The sequence below is a fragment of the Haemaphysalis longicornis genome, unplaced genomic scaffold (assembly GCF_048455015.1).
Source record: "Haemaphysalis longicornis isolate Haplotype H1 unplaced genomic scaffold, Haemaphysalis longicornis Haplotype H1 scaffold_12, whole genome shotgun sequence".
In the NCBI taxonomy this organism is placed as follows: Eukaryota; Metazoa; Arthropoda; class Arachnida; order Ixodida; family Ixodidae; genus Haemaphysalis; species Haemaphysalis longicornis.
In genome coordinates, this window is record NW_027526225.1 from 49,676,303 (window position 1) to 49,701,174 (window position 24,872).

The following is a 24,872-nucleotide window of genomic DNA, read 5'->3' on the forward strand; positions in this document are numbered from 1 at the left end:
TACGCAGCCGCAAGGACCTTTAATAATGCGCCCGGTTCCCAAGATGCCGTGGAAAAGGTGCCATTATTATCTTTGAGTACGGTGGACGGTCGTAACTCAGCGTATAGACGCGCTGTGAAATTTTCCGGAAGTGGAGCAGTTGCGTGACACATCGGCGAGCTCTGTCATTCAGGCAACCAGAGACATATTTTCAACGTACGGCATTCTACTGGACGTCCTGACCGATAATGGCCCACAATTTTTGTGTCATGCATTCAGGTCCTTTTTAAGGGCATACGACTTTAGACACATGATATCTAGTCCAGGATATCCACAATCGATTGGTTTGGCTGAGAAAGGCGTCCAGGTTATCAAGACATTCCTCAAAAAACGCATGAAGCAAAGCAAAGTTTCTGGCTCGGTCTTCTGGCTTACAGGACAACGCCGCTAGAGTGCGGCATAGCCCCAGCGGAAATATTGCAAGGCAGAATACTGCGCAACACCCTGCCAGACATGGAGACCGGACCGGACCACGCAATCGTGAAGCGCTCCCAGGCAAACCGCCCTGGAAGACTGCTGGCGCCGCTCCAAATAGGGACCACGGTTCGTCTGCGTTCCAGAGGAGCCTGGGCGAAGAAAGCTAAAGTCTTGAGGCCTTCCGGGCATCCAAGGCCCTACGACGTCACGACAGAAGGGGGCAGCTGCGGCGGAATCGTCGACATTTGCTGCTAACCAGCGAGGACTTCAGCCTAGACCTTCCCGAAAGCGATGAAGACGAAGCGCCGTCTGCTATAATTACAGATTCCCTATCCGTAGGCTTAGCCCTTTCTTCTCCGAAAGACTCACCTCTTCTACGGACGTTTCGGTCACTTCTGCCACCTCATATTACTGAAGTCGACCTTCTTTGGGTCCCTGGGCATGCGGGAATCACCTTTAATGAAACCGCAGATTCTCTGGCAAGGGTAGCACTCTCCGGGCCTGTTGTCGATGTCATTGAGACTACGCCTCTATTAGCCGCCGCAAGGTTCCGTAGATTGTTGAAACTACAAAGGCAGCACGAATCAGTCCTATTGTCGTTGCGAGATTTCTGTCATCTCAAATCCTCCTGGAAACCGAATTGGTGCCCCTCACGCGACCTGGAGGTGATAGTAACGAGCCTTCGATGTCGTGTGCCCCAGTTGAACAGATACCTCCACAGGTCTCGTCTGGCGCAGTCTGCCATGTGCAGTTACTGTAATGAAGAAGAGTCTGTGGACCACTTCCTTTTGTCCTGTCGACGATTTTCAAGCCTCAGACGTCAGCTCCTTGAGGTGCCGCTTCATCGCCTGGGGTTGGCATTATCAGTGCCGGTTCTTTTATCATTTGGGGCTTCAGAAACTGGATATGGCCGCCGGGATGTTTGCTCTGCTCTTCTGCGCTTCATAGAAAATTCCAAAAGATTCACAACCTAATTCGTATCTTATTCTGGAACCTCACCAGAGCCCTCCAAACGTTTCCATTGCTGTTTTTTTTTTTAATAATTATTATTCTCCTCCTCCTCCTCCTTCTTCTTCTTCTTCTTCTTCTTCGTCTTCTTCTTTGTCTTTCTTTCTTTCTTTCTCTATTTATTTTGTTTCAATTTTGACTAATTTACAATCTCGATTCCTCAAAAACAAGAAGAAAAAAGCTTCCAAAATTTTCTAACTTTCCTTGCATCATCCACCTAGGCAGCAATCTCATTCGAATTAGCAACTGATGTTTGGCCGATCCCCTGATTGGGTATGCGCCATTTTGCGAAGGAACAACAACAACAACAACAACAACTACGGCGCATGAGGTTCTAGTCGCGTTGCCGGGGTTCATGCCCGCGGCCCCATCCCGGCCATAACAGCTACACAAGTTCCAAGAGGATCGCAGCGACAACGTGAAGCGCCGAGACGGCTGGCTTACAATGAGAACTTTGTTCAAATGCCGTCAATGAGTGCTTAACATTTTGTGAGGATGTGTCAATTGTTTTATACACAAAGGAGGATGTATCATACCTGGCGCAGTATGCGCCTCGTGTCAAACCCGCCCCATGTTGATACGATAGTGCGGCGAGGGTACGCATACTTTCTTGTCTCGCTCGGTATATAAACATTGCTACAATAAAGATGCGGCCTTCTTCCCATCGCACCCCTGCGTCATGCCTCGTTCTGCCGCGCCTGCGATATAATAGACATACAAACGTTATGCTTCCCAACGGAGGTGACAGTGAAGAGGGCACTAAGTTGTAGTTGGGGGAAATAACGCCTGACGTAGAAATGCTGAATCGTACTCGGCTTCTCAGTCTGCGGGTGCTTGGATATTTCGGTGTACACATCCTGAACCCTTCCTCTCTGAAATAACTCACTTTTTGGATGGATGCCTGAGACCCGTTTCAAAAAAACGTTTTGCATTAGTTTCAGAGTGTTGGAGAAATAGCCTGGAATATTGTTTGAAACAGTATAGTGGAACACTAATGGCACATTTTGCTTTTTTCATCTTGTGTGTCTGCTTGATGACGCACCCACAATGTGCAGATGCTTCAGACAAGGAAAAGTCTATAAAAGAAGTAAGTAGGAAACGTTGTTCTCTTACCTAGCGCCAAAATGAGAAACCTGGTTTGGTTGCTGAGTTCCTGAGACATCAAAACCACGTACAGAAAAATTCAAAACGTCTGGCTTGAACTATAGGAAAACCTAAGATAACTATTAGAGGTTGGAAACTATTAGAGGCAAATAGGGCTCACGTATAGCAAAAGTTTCTTATACGGTGACTAATTTCGGTCCGTGAATAGGACCGCTTCCACTGCAGCACGGAAATACACACGAGAGATCATGCTGGTTTTGAAGCAGTTTTTAGGGGGTTTCACGCAATTTGTTTACAAATAACCCGCTGAATATATGAATATCCAAAAATTCAGTTAACCTTGCACTCACACGAGCGACTTCAATGATTCAATGGTGAAGCGATTGTGGGGGAGCATTTCTGGGCACATAGTTAGGTTTCTTTATCATTTTTCTTTTTTTATAGCTGCGGTGCTAGTAATTGGCGTCATATGCATCCATAAGGCCGCCGTCTTCTTCACGGCCAGTGGTAGATGGAAAGTCATCCTCAGCAGTGTGCACTTCCACCAGCGACATGCGCATGTTTCATGTGCATGTCCCGTCGAGTATAGGAAGCAGTGGCGGGATCTGCAAGTCGTCTCGGGAAGGATTGCCACACTTGTAGCCATGTCTCCAGTTATCCATAACGGCTTCAAGAGAATGCGGCGGGCGCGGTGACCTCTCCCATGCAAGGTGTCTTTCCATCTTTAGCCTTATCGCTGGAGTTTCTTTTTTAAATGTCCGGTAGCGCTTTAGGTTAGCGCGCGAGATTTTTGTTGTTTTTGTTGTTGTTGTTAAACAACAACGACAAACACCCCGGCGTGGCGGTCGGCGCGGGGCAGGCGTTCACGCGGGTTCGCCATTTTTTCGCTCCTGGAGGTTTTTGCCAGTTTTTTTCCAAAGCCACAGCGCGTGCCGAAAACGGTTTCCGGTCGCCGAAAGGCACGCACTCACGAACGCTCGGCATTTTGTTGGTATTTTTATGATTTATTGATTGATTGGTTGTAGGTTTAAACGCGCCGACGCAACGCAGCCGATGAAACGCGCCGTAGCGGAGGGCTCCGGAATAAATTTGACCACTTCGTAATCTTTAACGTACGCCGAATCTCGTACACGCGGGCGTTTTTGCTTTTCGCCTCCACCATAAAAGCAGCAGCCGCGGCCGCGAATCGAACCCGCTTCCTCGTATTTAGCAGCACGTTTTATTTTATTTTTTTGCAACATAGCACTTCCGGCTTTTAAAGCAGCCACGCTGTTCAAAAAGGATAAAGGTGCAACTTCTTGCAAAATATTTCATGCTTCCGTAGCTGTTAGCACAAATACAAACGGAATTAATTTCAGAGAAGCTACGTTAGGACAGCATCGTGGAATGGAATGGAACGATATAAACAATTCGCATCACCAAAAGGATTTCCTTAAAGCTCTTCGCATACATCTTTGAGTCAAACTAAATTGGGTCCAATAAATGGCGCTAAAAATAATTGCAACTTAACACCTTAGCCACATCTTTGATTCCCTCACTGCTAGAAACATCCTGGTTTAATACCGCGCTTGACGGTTTCAGCGCCTGTGCAAATTGCAATGTGGCAATTGTTAGACATATATATTTAATTAGATATGCATCGTTGGTATGGGAAGTTTCGTTGACAACGGCCTAGCATGAAGCTAGTAAAGAAACATCACAAGATTTGCAAAAAAATCTTGTCCTTTTTCGCGCCTACAGCCAAATCTTATGGTAATAATGGCACAGATGAGTCGCGGACTCTCACCTTATTAAAAAGGATAAAATCAGTAGGGCCAATCACTGCGTACGTCAAAAATGTGAGCGGAGTACCGGATAAAAACACGGCATAGGTACATAATTCAATTTTCGCCGCTAACAAATATATTTATAAGAGTGTAAGGCAAGTTCAAAACGCATCCTTTTAAAGAATGTTCAATAGTTGCCAGCCGCTTTCAGGATTATAAGCTTCGCCTTAGCGATGGCTGGAAGAAACCGCAGAGCGGAAGGAGAACTTGGCATTTCGCGGTACTCACGTACTTTGGAACTGTTTTTTCTCGATCCGAGATCAAGAGACTACAGCATGGTAGGGGAGTAGTAATCGCCAGAAACTGGCCAAATGGTGCTCGAAGACTGCTTGCTTGGCGGAAGTTATTGTTGCAATGTCAGCAGCTTACACGTAAACGTGATTATACCAGTGTATGTGATGCCACCCGTGGCTTTGCAGAACTGTAGGGACTTTTCCGCGCGACAGCAATGCCTCTTGGTTGGGTATTTGCAACTGTTCCAGGTGCATTAAGTGTCGAGTGCACTTTTTATGCTACGGTGAGCGCACCTATGCACCGCCATGGAAGTGTGCTTTTTAAAGGGGTCTGATTCCTAAAACATTATTGTTGTTGCAAACGCTGGCATTACAGCCTAAAGTCTTGCTCATGAAAACAGAAAATTCTTTTTGAGTCATTACTAAAGTGAACTACGGGTACAAAACTGCTGCTGCTCGCACCTGAAACGACGATTAGAAGTTTAAACTCATCGACGTACTAATAGAACCCCGCGGCTCCGAAAGGACTCTTCAAGTCCTGGGAAGCAGGGCGATCCCAACCACAAAAACACGGCATTACCGGGATCGTAACGCAAGTCAACTTGCAAAAGTTACTACGGGGTACAATTTCAGAAAAGGGCGTATAGCTCAAGGCACAGGGTGTATTACTACGGCTGCGGCCGCAATACATGCTCAGCCTAAGGCGATTGAAACCGTAAACGTTGATGTTACCGAGCGTCTCTGGCAAATATCAGCGACCCGAGGCATTCATGTTCGTGCCTCTCAACCACGAGCAGCAAACTGTGAGGCTGGGGTCATCTGACAGATCATACCAAGGTATATATAACTGGTAGCGAAGCTTCCATAAAAGCCCATACGTTCAGAAAATGGCGGCTCTTAATCTGCTCAAGGGGCTTAGCGCCATCTGTGTGCGGAGGGAACACTTCCGGCGGAACAAAAAATAAACAGGATGTGACGCAAAATGCGGTTAAAAAGTGACGTCATTTTGGTGGCATTAGCGGGAAAATTTGACTTCTAAATAGCCTTAGCAGGCCTCTGATCGCTGAGGGCTCAAGTCATTGCCATCTGACGCAAGTTGGCGAGCCCTTGGCGTGTGTCCTTCAAGTCAACTCCATCTGAACTAGTACAGACTCGTGACTAGAGAAACGTACTTCAGCATACAGTCGTATGATTCGCCTCGGTGTTTATAAAAAAAACATCTTGCATTTTCTCTGAACCTTTATTCTGTATTCATGCCTTCCACTGCTGTATAAAAGCAATCAGTTGTTTATTTTGATTGCAGTGAGTGGCAAACCGGGATCCGGGCACGTAGCCCCCCCAACCGGAATTTTAAATGCAGAGCATTTCTTTAACTCACAATGTCACCCGTCCGTTGGCGATCGGCGTCCGCAGCCAGCCAGCACGTGCGCCCCTCCCCCTCTCCTCCTCGCTCTCAACAACAGGTGCGGGCGCGCATGCGCGTGCTCCGGCGCTGAAAGAGGCGTTGCAGCAGCAGGTGCTACCTCCTCTCCCTCTACTGCGCGCGCTACGAATATCGGGTATCGGCGCGGCTCACTCCATTCTACTCGTGCGCTCTGTTCGGCTTACTTTCGAGTTTGGTCGTCGTCGAAGTTCATAAGCGATGGAAGCAACACCTTCAACCAGTACCGCGACGCGAGCCAACGTCAGCGTTGCAGTATCAGTTCAAGACATCGTGCCATCCTCTTCATCGACGGCGGCAGAAGACAAGGCGGCGAGACGGCGCGCTGCCGACGCCGAACGCAAGCGTCTGAAGCGCGCTGCCGACGCCGAACTTCGTGCACGAGAAGCCGTTACGTACTTACGTCTCTCGTTTCTCTCTCTCTCTCTCTCTCGTCTCGCAACCAAACTACCCAACCCCTACGACAACAACAACTAGAACTACCACCGCCAACTACCACAACCTACGCCACGTGACCACCCCCAATGCTCTGCATTTACTCGTGTCCCTCGCGCGGGTGCATGCGACGGAGGTTTTGTTTTTCTGCCTTGGGATACAGAGCACAAAATGACACTTGGGCACTGTCCCCGGCCCCCTTTCATATAAAAAACGTGCCCACTCCTTACCCGATACAAATTTCTACCAACGCCAATGCTGGGTTTAATTGAGTCGCACATACGCAGGTTGCGTGCGTGTTTAAGGAAAAACGAGCGCTACAAACGAGGACAGAAAAGGCGAAGAACGACGAGACAGATGCGCATCTGTCTCGTCGTTTTTCGCTTTTTATGTCCTCGTTTGTAGCGCTCGTTTTTCCTTAAGCAATTAACCAACCAGCCCAACAGCATATTTTATTGCGTGCGTGTATCATGTATAGATCAAGGTTATATAATGCTTGCTCAGTTTGTGTACTTCTGTTCTAAGAGAAGAAATAACGCATAGTCATGCTGTAATCAAGACATTTGAATTTTATTCCAGGATAAACATAAAACAACTTTACCACACTCGACAAAATCAGCACGTATACAATAAATACAAAATGTTCGTTGGCACTACATGCATTATGATTTTCCTTACACGCCGAAAAATTGACTTTACCCGTAACACACAGCATTATTAGCAATGAAAGCGCCAACACAAGAACTACTTCGAAAAAAGAAAAGAACTAGGCACTGCATCTCGACGCAGAAAACCGGGCCGCAGGAATGCCGGTTCACCAAAGTGCAGCGAGCACAGCGCAGCTGTCCCGGCGTCTTATCAAGTAGACATGGGTTTCTACAGACCTTCACTCAGCATTCACGCCTGCAATTTCCTGGTTGCATTATTAGGCAAGTGTCGCAACAGATAAGTACAAAGAGGAAAAATGGATGAATGCAAACGAAACCGACGGCAGTGCGCAAATCACATAGCAGGAAAGATCTGGCAGCAGCGCTGCATGGAGCAGCACAACACAGTACTGCGATGGGAATTATGCTAGCGCATACAACTGCGGGAAGGAACAAGCACTACAAGCGTTGTAATGCAAAACAGAAGACACTGACATAAACAATTAAAGCGACTCGTTTAAATTCGAGTCGTACTGCGCTGAGAAGTCCTAGAGTAATTGACACCACTTGCTCCGAGCCAGCCTGAGGTGAAATCAAGAGATAACTGTGACATAACCAAGCTTTAGACCCATTTTTTTTCGAAGCCCCATCACGTCCCCTTACACAACCCCCGTGCACGTATAACAGCACTATAGTTTCGCGTTACCAGTGGAAATGAGAGGAAAATGGCGCAGTAAAACGCCAGGCGTACGGGAGTTGCTGTTGAAACCTTGTACAGCGCATCGTTTCCGTACGTACCGAGGAAACCGCTTCGCTCCAACCATTGGCAGCATCGTCCCGTAGTTCACCGTGCCCGCCGGGCACGGTACTAAACGTGTTTACTGACGATACAACGCACCTCGCAACTCCACGCACAGCGAAAATTAAGTGTACACCAAATTAACAAGGAAAAACGAATGCAAATGCGCACCACCAAAACACGCGAGGGGCGTTTCCTAGCAGACGAACTTTAGGAGCGCCTTTCCGTACACTACAAGGGCTGAATCACATAGCAATGACATGTGTTATTCTTCAGAGGGCGCTACAAAAAAGGTTTTTGAGAATGAACAGCATTTGCGTAAACTATTTACACACTGTGCCTAAATAAATGGGATTCAGAAATAAATATGGTTCGCGAAATATAAATGTTGTATTGTTGAGCAAAACTTGGTTTTTTGTTAATAGTGTTTGTTCCCTCCTCACCTAGTCGCGCTTTATTTGCCATTCCCATAAGGCCCCATGCTGATGTCGCTGGCAATAGGTTCTGAACCGCTTTTCGCCCGAAGCTTCGCTACCATTTATATTTACCTTGATCATACTGCACGACTGCGAACGTAACGTTTTTGACAGCGTGGTACAGACAGCACTAATAAAATGTGCATGTCGGAAAGGAGCGCCAGAGGATTCTGTCCACATTGACAGAATATTATGCGGGGTTGCGGATGATACCGCTTATAGACGACGCGGAGCAACCTGCACTGCACACGCATGTCAGTGTAAGGTAACAAGTCTGATACGTGAAACCGGTATACGATACGATACGCGCACAAGAACGAATCATGCTATGGTGGCATTGAATTAAGAACAGAAACGCTGCGTCAACTGCAGTGAGACTCATGACACTGACTTAGCCTATTTTTCCCCACTTCAGCATGAAAGAAGTATTTATAAGTAGAAGAGTCAAAACAAAGTGAACTGGATGATCGTGCATGCGGTGGTTTTATCTGGAAAAGGTAATGCGCAATGGGCAAAGAGAAAAGGTACTGGGAAATGGTAATTCGCCAAAAAAGACCCAAACTCATTATTTTAGAGATGCGTCAGGGCACGTAAACTAACCTCGTGTCCATGATCCTACTAATGTAATCCCAAGGTGAACTCGAGCAGCTGCTACCACTGGCACTGCGCCTGCAGGTCCACGCATGCACTGTTGAAAACCGCTCAACCGAAAGCGCTTGAGCAGGAAGGGAGAGAGGCGTCCTTTATGTGCGGTTTCGATCTCCATAGTCCAAAGTATAAGCGAAAGAATGGGCCTCGCGTGGCGGCTTAAATAGCATATTTTAGATGCAAAATACATTCGCACAAATAGAAAAATGTCGCAGTTTGTGTCCATGAGAGGCTTTGAATATGCAGTGGACATAAAATGGCATGAAGAAGACGATGATGATAGTAATGACAAAGGTGGTGGTCATAGGGATAGTGACAATTATTAGAAGTTTATGTACTATGGTTTCTTTTCTCAAACACAACAATATATAGCCATCAGCTTCTCAAAGAAATTACGAAGGCGACATACACCATTGCTTCACAAAAATGAGTTCTTTGTCCCGGTAACAATGATATCAACTTGAATGCAAACTTCAAAATAGATTTCTTGGGAACTTAAGTCTGCCTGCGCATATTAAGGAGAAAGCCTAGAGGCATTCATTCGTCTTCTACTGCTACATAGCGTTTCCGTTGGTTTTTTCACTTCTGTTTCCTAGCACTTTGACGCGAATTTGTTTGACGGACACACTGGCCACCATTCCCGCGACGCCTTCCCATTAGAGCTCTTCTCAGTGCCCTGTGAAATAGTTTTATCCTTCCCTTAAAGTGGTGGGTTACAGCATTGGTAACAAACTTGCCTTCTGCTCTGAGGCCCGGTTTAGAGTCCCACAAGAGTACAAATAGGTTTTAAAGCGAAGTTTTCTAAGCCCCTCACGAGGTGCATGTGTCGTCGAAAATTCACCGCAGGAAAGACAATATTCTCTGACGACGATAATGGTCTTGCATGAAGTGAACAGAACTCTTCTTTTGGTTTGAATTGAATCTGGGTCTATTGCATTATGAAGTCAACGTCTGTCTGATTGCGGCGTTCCGAGATGGTCAATGAGTTGGATAGCGAGTAGTCAATGCACGTACAAAACTAGACAGAAAAATCGTGCACCCCTATGTCTAAAGCGGTGACAGCTGCACGAGAAGCTACCTTCATGCGAAATCAATTGGCGCAATGTCAAATTCAAAGCTACTGCGATCAAAATAAGTCCACACTGCGTGCGATTCTAAGTGAAAGATCAACGAGTCAAAGTCCAAATTGTGTGGAGTCGAAATTCTTGTGGCTGGGGACTTGAATGCTCCTCATTGTGACTGCGGGTACCCCACTTCAAGTGAACGCGGGCGTGTGCTACTATACCACTTCTGTGATGATAGCTTTACGCTTCTTAATGACATTTCTTGCCCTACGCATCGATGTATTCGTCCTCGGATGCCACCGTACTCACCTGACTTAACATGGTGGCTTGGGGGTGATAAGGTATCATGGCGGCGAGAAGCAGACTGCTGGGGCAGTGACCATCACCCCATTAGAATTGGCATTACCCAGAGCTCGACGCGTCATCTTCGGCGTAGCAGCACGGTTGTGAATTGGGATCTAACACAGACCTCGCGGCGCTCAGCCCAGATCCAATCGCTGTTCTTAGGCATGCTCTGAATGACGCCTCTCAGAAAACTTGGGTAGTGGAGTCCCGGCCAAAACCTGACCTCCGACTCTTCCAGCTATGGGCCAAGCGCAAGCAAGCTGAAGTGGCTGCCTCACGAGATCCGTCGTCTGTGGAGGCTCGAATACGCTTGCAACGTCTGACCGCGGCTTCCAGGCGTCATGAGAAACGTCTGTCAAGGCAGCGGTGGCTGAGCTGGTGTGAATCGCTCGGCCCATCGGCGCACTTTTCGGGTGATGGAAAGTGGAGGCCGCACTACGGATGCGGCAGCCAGTGCATGTCTTGCATCGGGCAAGACTCCCGACTAATTCGCCACCGATGTTGCACGCGCCTTGTACCCTGCCTATGACATCTTTCCAGCCAGTAGCCCGTGCCCGCTTCCTCTATCAATCAGGTTGGTTCACCGCCCTCTGACGACACGGCTCATGGAATTCAATTCGCTTTTACAATGGCTGAGTTCCTAGCTGCGATTGACCACGATAAACTTTGGACGACTGCTGTACCGGACGGCATTACATACGAGGTGTACAAGAACCTCGATGAGCCAGCGCTTAGCCATCTCCTCAACTACATCAACGAGGTTTGGCTCTCGGCCCAAATACCAGAGTCGTGGCTTCACGCAGACATTGTGCCTATACCGAAGCCAAGGAAGTCACCCGACCATCTTCTCAAATTGCGCCCAATCGCCTTGACGTCCACGGTTTGCAATCTTTTGGAGCGAATGGTGGCAGCCCGCCTTCAATGGTGGTTGGACACCTTCCAATGGTACCACCCAGCCAAGATCGGGTTTAGACCTCGTCTGGGTATTTATCGTCAATGGTGCTACTAGGAGGTCGTTCACACAAAGTGCGGACAGTCCTTGCCATGGACATCCACAAGGCCTACGACGACGTTAGCCACGGGGCAACTACGAAGTCTTTGTCTACCAGACAAGGTGTGCGCTTTCCTCGAGACCCTTCTGAGTGGAAGATCTTTATACGAATCGGCGGGAAAAGCTATGGACACTTAACACCAGTTCGCAAAGTACCTCAGGGGTCAGTTATTTCACCCCTCCCCTTTAATATTCTGATGTTGCCGCTTTCCTGGCATCTGGGATCCATACCGGACCTGCATTTCCTCGTCTACGCGGACGACATAACGGTATGGACTGTCCACCACCCAGACCTGCATCGCCAAAACGTTTGCCTTCAACAGGCCTTGACAGAAACGCAGACATGGTGTCAATACGCTGGATTGACACTTTCAGCGGACAGAACAGCCGTTCTACCTTTGGCCAGTGCTTGGGGCCGTCGCAAACTAGCGATTTCTCACCTCATACTGCAACTTTCCGGCCAAACCGTACGCAGAGCCGCAGCACTTCGCGTGCTAGGTTTGGAAATTTCTGCGTCTGGGTCGGCTACCATGTGGCTTCGATCTGCTCGACAAAAAGCAGGACAGATGCTTCCCTGATTTGACGCATCTCACGGAAGTCTGGTGGTTCCTGCTCTAAGTTGGCTCGCCTCCTGGTGAGGTCAGTATTGCAGCCTCGACTGGTTTATCAGACCCAATTCCAGTACATGACTCAGACGGAGTGAGCCGGACTTTACGCTATTAACAGAGCCGCAATGCACACCATCACCTGCCTTCCTGCAATGACCCCGATACCATCGCTCCAAGCTGAGGCGCAGCTAAACACGCTTGGCGAACTCGTCGAGTAACGTCGCTCAGCCCGCATACACAAACGTACTTTTGTTGCGGAAACAGCGGCCTTGGTAGCTGTATAGGCTGTTTCCTACGTTCTTCACGAGATCACCCTGTCACCAGGCCGCCGTGGCGGTATCACCAGGTGACCGACAACCGACCACTGACTAATCTGCACAATCGAACTACCGGAAGAGCATGTGCGAGAGGATCACTACTGACGGCTTCGACCCAGTACGAGGCGATAGACGCTGGTGCCCAGGATGGCGTTTTATATACTGCGATACAGTGTCCCGCCTATCCTGACGCCTCTCAAACTTGCCTCTACCAAACCATCCGCACCCTGCCCTCTCTACTGGCGGAGTTCACAGCCATCCGGGATGGTTTACAGGCACTAACGCCGGCCCAGCAGCGCGCCCTCGTGGGTGCCATCCTACATCTTCATACGGACTCCACCGCGGCAATACGGGATTTACGCCAAGTATCCAACAATTGTACTATTTCAAGGGACATTCACACACTACTAGACACATACCCCTGCCCTCTCAGGCTGGTGTGGGTTAGGCAGAATACGCTCCCCGCTCACATTGCAGCGGATATGGCTTGTCACCCGACGTATATTCCTCGGCCGCTGCCAATGATAACAACCGGTCAGATAGAAAACTTTCTCCAACGGAAAGGCGATCTGCTTCGCGCCATACGTGCCCTCATCTCACCGTGTGGAACGGACCTCTCCAGTAAACTTACTCGCTGGGAAGAGGTTCTGTTGCTCAGACTTCGCGTTGGAGTGGCGCTTTCACCTGCTGTGACCCGGGCGTGGCCACCACGCTACCATGCCCCGTTCGATGACACCTGCCACTTCTGCACAGCTCCTGCCGAACAAGCTGATGCGGATCATCTCCTATGGGCGTGTCGTTCACTGGCCTCAACCAGAAAGCGACACCTGAGAGGCCCAGGTCTGCATCCTGGAAGACAACCCGACCTTCAGCGGTGGCTCTGCCGACCCCACCACCACTCCCTTCTTGATTTCCTTCGAGAGACGGCTGCCCATGTATATTTTTAAATAAATTATTTTTATGCCAACGGGCATTATATCGCAAATAAAAAAAAGAAATTCAAACTCAAACGAAAACCAACAAATCGCTCACGGGAAAGCTTCGCGTTCAACCATCGTCATTGTTATGCGGAAGGGTGCTTGATATTTTGTTTTTCTCCGCAGCGGCGACAATTTCGGGGCCATTCTTGATGACACCGATGACGACATCGGCCACTTTTCTGTTTGATGAAGCATATCAGGCTTTCAGACTAATTATGAAGATGTTAAGGAAACCTGATTAAACCGTGGCTACTTCCCAGACGCGTTGCACTGACGTCTCTGTGACGTCACAGAATCCTGTTTATGCAATTAGCGGCTTAAAATCAGTCACAACTGAGGAAAATTACTGATGACTGTAGTCTCGTTAGACCGTATTAGTTGAATAAAAAACGTAAAAGTAACGCTCTGCAAACTGTTATTGTTGGCATCTACTTCGTCGCCATGCTGAAATTGGGTCACTGTAGAGCGAAATTCGGACATTTTTCAATATATTGTTTGCTTTTTTGGGGTAAGAATTGCCAGTTGTGGTTCGAACGGTGGTGAGTGAGTTACCGAGACTAGTTCTTTTAAATTGAACGCAGTTCCATTTTGCCTTCAAGACACCTTTAAAAGCTTAGTAACGTAATAAGAAGTACTGGGATACTTAGAAGGTGCGTAGCTGATGAAGTATGGGTGGAGCTCTGTGGTGTGCCTTTGAAAATTCAGTAATACCCGCACCAGAGAGTACCGCGTCGTTACAAGTCATATAAAAAGTACCTTTATAGGCAGACGATAAACTGATGGCCCTGTATTGACTTCAGCCCATCTTGAAAATTTTCTGGCGGTCCTATTTACTCTCTTCCCTCTATTAAAGCATTCAATTCTCTTTCAACAAAAAACCTAAATAGAAACTTCAAGACTCTTTAATTTTTCATGGGATACAGCCGTATCACTGTTTGGGCCTAAAGATATTGCAAAGAAATATAAACATAATATACAAAGTAATTTATTTTGTTGCGAATACAGTTTTGTGCATGAATAAACCCTATGTCCTTGTGCTTTCAGTTTATGGGGACCAATGGCACAGTCACCGTGACATTCCTGTCCAAAAAAAATTACACATGCAAAATCGATAAAGTGACTTCCGAAGGAGACAGAGAAATTTCCTTTGAGAGGATGTATGATATAGAAAAAGAAACGTAAGCATTCTTTTTTAATAATAGCAACTTTTTCTCCTGCAGACTTCACATGTTTTTCTTAGAAATATATGAGAAACGTCGATAAATTATAAACGAAAACAGTAGCGCTCCCACGACTGTTTTTAGTGTTTGTCTCTTCTGCGTCACTTCTGCCGACATTTGGTTTTATGTAGTGTAAAATTTAGAAATCCCTTACTACTTTATTTATTTTGTATTGTAAAAAAAACCCCTCGTGGCTTGAATGACGTACTTATTAGCGGCGTCCTTTCTGTAAACAAATCTAAAAAATAACAAAAGAATCTTGTTTACACGCAGAATACGTATAATTGTCTTATAAGAACATTTTGCGCTAAAGAGAAATTACCGTCCTTCACAGGAAAATGCTGAGGCTCGAACAGAAGGCATTGGCACCAGAATACCTGATTCTAAGCGTATTCTATTCTGGCCGAAGAGCGGAGTTCTTTTAGCACTTGACGAAAACAATGGAAAGAGACTGTTTTAAGCACTCGAGTAGATTGCGCTGTGCGGTCATATGAATTGCCTTGCTTGTAGCTATCGCGGAACCGACTGTCGCGGATCAACATAGACACAATCTTGAGTCGCTCAAAACCCCATTTTGTGGCGAACTACTTTATTGGTGTTGAACCCTTTTTGTCGCCACCATCGCGCCTGCCACCCATGCCGCCGAACAGGGAGTCCGACGTCGCATACTTTTGGCCCGTACATTCTGCCAAAATACCCGCATGTTTTACATTTCCACGGTAAGTTAGCCACACAGGACGGCGTACGTCACTGGAGCTTCAATGTTGTTTGCCGGCGGAGTTCTAGCGCTGCGGGAAATGACTGCTGTGCCGTTCATAGCTACGAAATAGATATCGTGATTGATAGTCCAACTGTAGTAGACGAATGACAATTTTAGTATCCAGACAAAACTCCCATATGCAAGCTGTGGCAGTTACCAGTACTGCTTGTTTATTTAGTACTTACGGGCACCTATACGTTCACCTCAAACAATAAAAGGGGTGCTGACACAGAAGTTTTCAGGCGGGATAACTTCGGAGATAGATTGGTATAAACACACATACCTCCTCTGCGAAATGTCAGCGCAAATACATCTTAAAACATATTTAAAATCAGTTTTAAAGTGTGCAAAACGCAACCGACCAGCCAGCGGAGGACATCGCGCAATCGACATTCCCATGATGTTAAGTACAGAAACAACTTCAAAGTACATCACGAGATCGTGATGGCCCCTAGAGCACTGCCGGAGTTTCTCGCCCGCTTGCATTTCCGATCGGGTGTCGGAACTTCTGCTTTTGAGCAACCAACGACCCTATAATTCGCGAAGGAGCTGCCAGTATTTCGTAGGATCATCGAGCACCTGGCCGCGACCTAAGTTCTGCAGCGGTTCCAGGCACTCTGTTTCTATTGCTTGTTACTACACTGGGCGAGAAAGCGCGCCGGGAAGACGAAAAAAATTAGCAGTGGGTCAGCTCGGCTACGCCGGGATATACTTAGCGTGAGCTAAGGTTCAGCTGGTTATTCTTAGGTTTTCTGGTTGTCTAGGATTAGCTTGATTATCATGCTTACTGCTGCTAAAACGATTTCCAATTCAATCCAATCCAGTCCAGTCCGCGCAGTGTAGTCCAGTCCAGCCCAGCCCAGTCCAGTCCAGTTTCCCCGTGCCTGCTAGCCGTACGCTATCGGCCGTGCTCATGAAGCGTCCATCAAAATACGTCGCCTTTGCCACCCGGAAGCTACGACTAAGGCAGCAAGATTCGAGGCTTGGCCTGAATCTGTAAACTGAAGTGCGCAAAGCAGGACAATGATACTACGGCGGAGAAGAAAGAAACGACACGAATTTTCAGCAGGTGCCAATCCTGTGCAGTGAATTTCATCCACCGCCCAGTCGCTGATTGCATACTCGACAGACACGTTCGCTAGCCGTGTGCGCAACTGATGCCCTCACACCACAGTGTTTTTTGAACAAAATTTAAAAAATACAAATTTCTTGTAATTCACGTGTCGAAGCTACACCTGGGCTACGAGGCGTGACGCAGTGGGAGGCTCGGGAATAATTTAGTGTACCTGGAGATCTTTAACGCACGTCGAAATCTCGACACACGGGCGTTTCAAGTTTCTGCGTCCATCATGACAACAGCTGGCGCCGCCCGGAATCGAACCCGCATTCTTGCGATCAGTAGCGCGATGCCTTAACCACTGAACCATCCCGCCGTGTTTTCCACAGTAGTGATGCCGTTACAAACATTTGGCCACCCAACTAAAACGGGAAATAATTAATGCCAGTCTCTCAGAAATCAAGCAAGGCATTGATTATGAACAGAAAAGAAGTAAAGCAAAACCCAGTAGTCGTCGTCGTTATCAGCCTGGTTGGGACCACTGCAGGACGAAGGACTCAACCAAAGATATCCAGCCACGTTTATCCAATGCTAGTTAAGTCTCCCTTTTCCCCACAAATTTCCCCCTTTGTCCCTCATTTCTCCCCTCTCCGCCCAAAATAAACCGCAAACGCAATAGGGGTCACTCAAGGACTCGGTGTAGGGATAAGCTACAAAAACCAAGTATAGAGGGCCTAGTAACATGAAGTTTCAAACTTTTCAATATCCTCGTGATTGTGTCTTCTCTGCAAGCTCCGTTTGTCAAAACGATGGAGAGTCACATGCGGCAAAGTTAATAACCATCCTAAAACAGGTAAAGATGTCCTCCTAGAGAAGAGGCAGGTATGAATGCTCGGTGTGGCTCCAGAATCAAGCTGCAGAGCCAAACTCACAATCGCCAAAAAAAAAGAAAACATTTTAACCTATTATCCACTATAGAAAACTCCTAACCGAGAGAAGGCCAGGAAATAAATAAGAAGAAACAGTAATACTCATTCAGCCACTGATCATGAGCCTATCATTGCAGACCCTACCATACCCCAAATTTACTAGAAAATCAGACAAACTACCATCAGGACAGCATAAAAGGCAGCCGTCAACCACGCAATTTTGATCGTAAGACGAACTGACAAAAGGTGGACTACGAGAGGAACACAGTGGACAACCAGAGGCGGATCTAGAGGAAGGGGAAGTCCATTAACTCAATCAATGGAGTGATGAACAACATTCGGGGACACAGAATAGACTCGGGCAACGCAGGACAAGAGCTGTGAAAGTCAATGGGAAGGTCTTTGTCTTGCAGTCGACCCAAATAGAATGTTGATGATGACGATGAATACGCCTTCAAATTTTGTCTTCATAACGCTTTTGAAAAAATAAGAAAAGTCACCCTTCTAGCACCAAGAGAGGTGCTGGAAAAACAAAATTGCGACGGGCCATAGTATTAAAGACAGGCTACCCCATTGAACCGAAACGACTGCGCGCCATGATGGACGTGTCACCGATTCGGCGACTCCGAAAAATGACTCTCCTCTATCAAAAACAGGGATTCAAACTTACAAAAGAACACGCGACGTGGAAGGATCAAGTTCATTTCAGAAAAGTTCGATAAGTACGAGACCAAAAGATACACCGACTCAGGCTTCTACAAAAGTACTACGAGGAAGCAATTGTCGCAGTTGACTACTGAGGCCTTTTAAGTACATGGCCCTTCTGCGTAGAGGAACAAAGAAACGGAGGTTGGAGCCATCTTCTTGCAAATCTGACAAGCTGAAGTATCGAATAGAATCCTAAACTTGATTACAGACTCTCAAGGGGCACTGGAGTGTTTTCTGCATGCAGAATATACCTAAACGCTTCGGCAAAATGCTCCCTTCCACAATCCACAAAAATAAGGTCTCCTGGACACCCGGGAACAAGGGCCTAAAAGAGAACGACACACCGACTAAGAGGTACGCCATCCCACCTACCATGCTCCGTGCGACCGCGACTACCACACTACCCTCCAAGGAAAATGTCAAGAACGTCTCCTCATCCTACCCCTAGGTACACGATTTCTCCTCTTGCTTCAAGGAGGCCTCAGTGCAGCAGAATCAAAAACTCTCTAGCATAAACCTGCACAAGTATCTAAAAATCTATGTGCGCTAAGGTGTTCGGGCGGAACACGCATTAACTTAAAACTCTGCTAAATTCGGGAAAAATCCATCCTCTTCCACGAACCCTTGCCATATACAAGGGTATGCTCAAGGGAAAACAAGTCAAACATTACATATTCCACTTATATCGAGACGTGGGAGGCAGCTAATACCAGCTGGTTACCTCAAAATCAGCGTGAACTGTTGAGAGGGCAAGGAAAAAGCAGCTGCATACGGTGCCCTAGACATCATGTTTAACCGTAATGCTCCCTACTATCACTTTACCCCCTATCCTAAACTCCCACTATTTCTCCTGTAGTAGATCTCTCACTCGCTTTCTCTCTCTTCACAAAACGCTAAAAGGTTCAGTCTGGCATACACGTCAGATCATAACCACTTTGAGACACTGACAGTGCCACATTCTCGCTCGAACTGACCAACAGTCCGCAGGCGAACCTTTGCCGCTCACATCTCAAGCCACAGAAGCGCAGAAGGCCTTTGTGTATCCCGGGCAACGACGATTAAAAACCCTCGCTGCTAGTGTTTCTCTCTTGAGTGGCTGCAGCCCCCTAGGCCAGTGGTGTAAATAAAAGTTTTTATCTCTCTCTCTCTGTTCGCTGACCTTCAGTGCTCGCGAAGCACAAAGATCGGAAATGCAGAAAGTGCGTTCGAGAACGCTCTCTTGGAGTCGAAGTAACGCTGTCGCGTCTTGCATCTTAAGACCCAAGCGTAGATGTCACCTGAACATTTGTCTCCGTATCCTTAGTGTTGCAGGCAACAAAAGCTTGGATGTTGCAGTGTGACGTGCCGTCTGCGTATCGAGTCAAAGTTTTGTTGTGCGTAAGCAATCGAGTGATGATGTGTTCTGTCTAATACGCGGGCTGTTAGTACTCTGAATGTATAGAGTGTGCTATGGCGGCTCTGCTGCATTGGTCGCGGATGAGGTACAGTTTTTTTTCTTATGTCCGTGGGCTGCTTGACGGGAATAACCTAGGGTGGTGAACATGCTGCTGCCTGTGGGTATGAAAGTGAGCCGATGTATTTGTGTGGCTTCTAGGGATTCGAAAAGTTCTTGTCAAGTATCGCAGAGGCCCAGATGAAGTAGTTTCTTGGTAGGAGTGCAGTAAGCTGGGCTAGATGGTAATGTTCTATGGCGGGTAACAGCGCAAACTGGACGGAAACACAAAAAGGGAGAGACACAAACACGCGCTTGTTTATGTCTCTCCATTTTCTTGAGTCCGTCAAGTTTGCGCTGTTACCCGCCATAGTTTCTTGGTATTCTAGTAGGGAGTAGGCTAAGGGTTGTGTTGTAGGTTTGGCGAATTATAGTGTGGCATTTCTTGATTCCGGCAGTCTTGAGGAGCATTGTGTATTGTAAGTGATGTGACTTATCAAAAGGGCTTTGATTACTCTTGAGGTGCCCTGTTCTCTGAGGTCGTGTCGTCTTCATGCTACTTCATGTGGAAAGCGTGTTAGCTTGGTTATTCCACGTGTGATGCAATGATTGCGAGTCAGAATCGTCTTGCGGGACATTGAAAACTAATATGAGAAGTTGAGAAGCATACCATATTGGTTGTCCGGTTTTCGCTACTTTAGGAAGAGTACTCTAACCTTGAAGCGCTCTGAGGTGCTTTTCGGGACAGTCAGTAGCAATGATCATTAGTGTGCACATGTGAGACCTCTTCGCTGCGTAAAGCCATTTAAGATCGTGACAGCTTGCTGTGACGTGTCTTGCTGTTTTCTAATAGAGCCAGTAGAGGTCCGTAGTGCGAGATCATGGGCATAGATGTCGTGGTTGAGCTGCAGAAGTACTTGCAATGGCTCTGGAAGGTATTTCATAGCCAGAGTAAACAGCAGAACAAAAGTCGCAGATCCTTGGGCCAGTTTTTTTGGACGACAAGGAAGATGAGTTGTACGTAGATGGCTCAAACTTACCACTTCTGTGCGGCTCCTTAATAATACTTTCCCATATTCAATGTAAGTTGACCGCAGTTTGTTGAATTGAGCCTATGCCGTACAGAGTCATGGGATACATTATAAAATGTCAAATGCCCTTTTAATATCGTGTGACAGTGCTTCGTAGCGTTTGTGGAAAGCAAGGTGGCCAAAAACGCCTTCTTTAAAAAACTGCTCACACGAAATTTTTGTGTCACGTTTTTTTTTTTTTTGCTGCTATGGGTGCCTACCAGCCCACTAATCATAGAATGGCACATTAGGCTGACGATCGCAGCGTAAACAATCATTTACGGCGTCGGTTATTGACACTTTCGGTTGAGACAAAGCGAACGCCGAGTGGCTGCCGTGACAGGAGGTCGTCCGTGACGTCACAATTCTTGTCGCACCGCGGTGGTCTGGACACGCGCTCAAGCGAGCTCACGCGCGCGTTAACACCGGCCGAGGTCTTCACCATCCCCACGCGCCCGGGCAGTATGATGTCACTCCCAAAAACATGACGTGCACACAGCGTAGCAGCGCGCGCCAACTGCAGGCGGCGCGTCGGCTAGGTCACGGGAACGTAGACGTCGCCAGTTTGGGGCAAGGAGCAGATGATGTCATGCTGCCCCGCTCCGGGCTTCCTCGTGAGGGCAAAGATCAAATTGATTTAAATTATGTTATGCTGTACGGTTACTGTTGACATTTGCTGGGAGATATCTCCTCATAAAAGTAAGCATTTTAACTAGTTAACTCAGCTTTGACATTTTGTGTCACCACTCCCTTAAGGCATATACAAGGTCCCGCTCTGTAAGTTGGGGGCATAAAAAAACATGGTGTCAGAGAAGTGGGGATCATTTTCTAAATGTGTGAAGATGGGCCTGTACACAAGGGGCTAAAAGAATTTTCTCGCAATTCTCCCCTTGATGGAACAAGTTTCTTAAGCGCTTATCTAATAAGAAACGACGGTTTTCATGCGCCGCGAAAAAATGCCCAAGTGGCACTCAATGGGCGGCGTACAAGAGCGAAGCTTAAGTTCATTCTAACGCCTCCAAAAGCGCCAAATTTGCCTTTTCTGATCAGACCCTTCCGTCAATCCTTCAAACCACTACTAAGAGCTTTCGCAACGTTGTAAAGAGTAAAAACAATACCATTATAACCCTTATTAACAGCTCCAGTGAGCAAATTCCTAATCATCACTCCGCATCCCTACTTAATGAAACATTCAACCGCTCATTCAGCAATTCGTTCTAAAGCGTTTGACACGGGAAGCCCAGAACCGGTCTCTTCTTGAATTTCAGCATGCAACTGGTGCAATGTTGTACCTGTAAACTTACCTGTTATGTCGTAGGGCAATCTATCGCATTAAAAAAAGTGAGCCTTTCCCTCCCCAACCAAATTTACTCCCCATGGATTTTATTGTTGTTGAGTCTGCTGGGAGTAAAACTGTCATTAAAGAACTTGAGCGGTCATCTTCCTGTGGCACTGATGGAATCACTTGTAAATTTCTTAAGAGTGCTTTAGAATAAAGTTAAATAATACTGAATTGCATCTTCAACAAATGTGTTAACGATGGATGCTTGCCTACTGATTGGAAAACAGCAAAGTAGTTCCGCTTCACAGATAAAGAGACACGCGAAACCTATCTAACTACCGGCCAATCTCACTCACATCTGTGCCATGCAAAATTCTTGAACACAGCATTTTTACGCACCTGGTTAACCTTCTTGAATCGAGTAATTTTTTCCATCCATCTCAGCATGGATTTCGAAAACATTATTCGTGTGAAACGCAGCTTCTCACGTTCACTAACGATTTACACTCATTTCTCGACTCCGGATTCCAAACCGATTGTGTGTTTTTCGACTTTGCTAAAGATTTCAACACGGTTAACTATCAACTTCTAATACTAAAGCTCAGCCGGCTAAACAGTCAAACTGAAGTCTTGAAATTGATTATTGCGTTCCTAACTAATCGAACTCAGTATGTGCTTGCTAATGAAACAAACTCACCTTCAACTCTCGTCAGTTCTGGTGTGCCTCAAGGCTCTGTTTTAGCACCATTGCTCTTCTTAATCTACATCAATGACCTTCCTAGTAATATATCCAGTTCTATCTGTCTTTTCGCAGATCGATGTGTTGTGTATCGCAAGCAAACTACTAACTCAGATATCGCCGCACAATAGACTGACCTCGATAATATCACTGCCTGGTGTACGCTATGGCCTATGGATCTGGACATTTCTAAATGTAAATCAATGAGAATTTCGCGCAAGCAATGGTCCTGCCCAAACTATTTTCTCAAGAATATTCCCATTGACTACTTAGTTTCATACAAATACCTTGGTATACATATAACTAATAATCCTTCCTGGAAACTGCATATCCAGTACATAGTTTCAAAATCGAACCGTATGCTTGGATATCTTAAACGAAACTTCCACCTTGCACCGCCTTCACTCAAAAAACAATTGTATTTCACTTACGTTTGATCTAACCTAGAATACGCTTTTTCAGTTTGGAACCCCGGTTTCGTCACTCTAATAAATAGTTTAGAAAGTTTCCAAAACCGCTCAGTCTGCTTCATTCTTTACGACTACCACCGCACAGCAAGCGTTACTTACATGACGGCCACACTTAACATTCCCTCTCTGGCCTCTCGCAGAAAGCTTTCTCGGCGGTGCCTCTTTCATAAGATATATTATCGCAATCATCTGCTGCGATCACGTTTCATCGCATCCCCTGCCTGTACTTCTACGCTTGCGAGGCCACCGTCAAAAATTGCGCATTCCATTTCAGCGCCCTACAACAATCAGTAACTCATTTCTCCCGAAGACGTGCTCTGATTGAATCACCTGCCTGCCTCATTGGTTACTGTGACAGACCCTAATCGTTTTCGCGTTGCACCTACGAACCTTATCGAAAACGTACACCCCTACGCCTTATCTGCTTATCTTTTTTTTCCTTCGTGTTGGTGATGTGAGGGCGCGCGCACTAAAATGAACTCTGAATTTTTGCACAGAGAACTACTTGTTCTTGCTTATGTTCACTTTATATTTGTATTGTTGCATACCAGGGTGTTTTTTTTTAGTTTTTGATCATATTCACCTCATACTTGTTATTGTACCGTAACTTGCGTGTGTTGGCTCATGCCTTGTTGCTGTTGGTTTATTTCTTTGAGTTCCCTGATTTTTACCTGCCTTGTATTCCACTGTTGATGTAGCCCCTCCCCTCGACAACGCTTCTTGTAAGCCCTGAGGGTAATAAACAAACGAACAAACAGACAAACAAACAAACAAACAAACAATAAATAAATAAATAAATAAATATTCCAAGGAAGAGGTAAAGAAGCTGAGAGTCAGATTGCCCAGCTTGAAAAGTTCCTTTGGCCTATGTATCATGGTATTTCTGCGTGTTTCCATTGTTATGGATGGGGCCTTGTTCTCATTGCGCATTGATGTAATCCAGCGAGTAAGCGAAGAGTGCATGCTCTATGCGTGTGAAGAGTTTTTACGCATCTTTTGTTTGCCAGGTGTGGTATTGCGCAAGTTTGTATAGTACGGCTTCAGGTTCACATAGAATCAAGGTAACATGTTATTCCAGGTTAGCTTGGCATGTGTACAAAGGAATGGAGTGGAGAGTTATACTGTAAGTTTATATAGCACTGGATTATTAGATGCGACGCATCTCTTGCTTTGAGGCATGTCCCTCCTGCGTCGGCATCGGCGGCGTCGCCACGCCACCTGCGCATGCGCGACTCTCCTCCGCTCTTCTCTCCGACAGCTGTGCGCAACACTATCAGTCCTTCTCATTATCATAAACAGCTGCGTTCGCGGGCTTCGCTCGCTTCGCTCCGCTCCTGTCGCGCAAGTGCGCGCATGCGCGACTCTCCTCCCCTGTCTCCTCTCCTTCAGGCGCTGTGAATATAAAGCGGGTAGCGCGCTGTGGGGCTTCAGTCGGCGCTCGCTCTCGTTCGACTCCGCGTGACTTGCTTGACGACTTCCTGCTTGGCTTGATTCTTCCGATGAAGACATGATGGAAGCGGCGGTCCCTTCAGCGAGTGGGCTGACACAATCCAATACGAGCGCCAGCGCAAGATAATCAACCCAATGGAAACGCCAATTGAACCACCCGATGCGTCGCATCACATCAGGGTTCCCTCGCGGGAAGATGGGCGTAATTTTTGTTAAGTATTTCTGGTTCCGTACTTCGCAAGTTATGAATGAGGCGACAATGTGGATGAGTTGTAGCTATCTTTTTTTCTAGTAAACCCATGAGCTTCCGTAGTATAT

The 24,872-nt window shown here is 46.8% G+C and overlaps 1 pseudogene; it reads right to left on the reverse strand.

The window, feature by feature from the left end:
- Positions 1–246: 246 nt before the first annotated feature.
- The window catches only part of LOC144161596 (uncharacterized), a 72,651-nt pseudogene continuing 48,025 nt past the window's right edge, over positions 247–24,872 (reverse strand).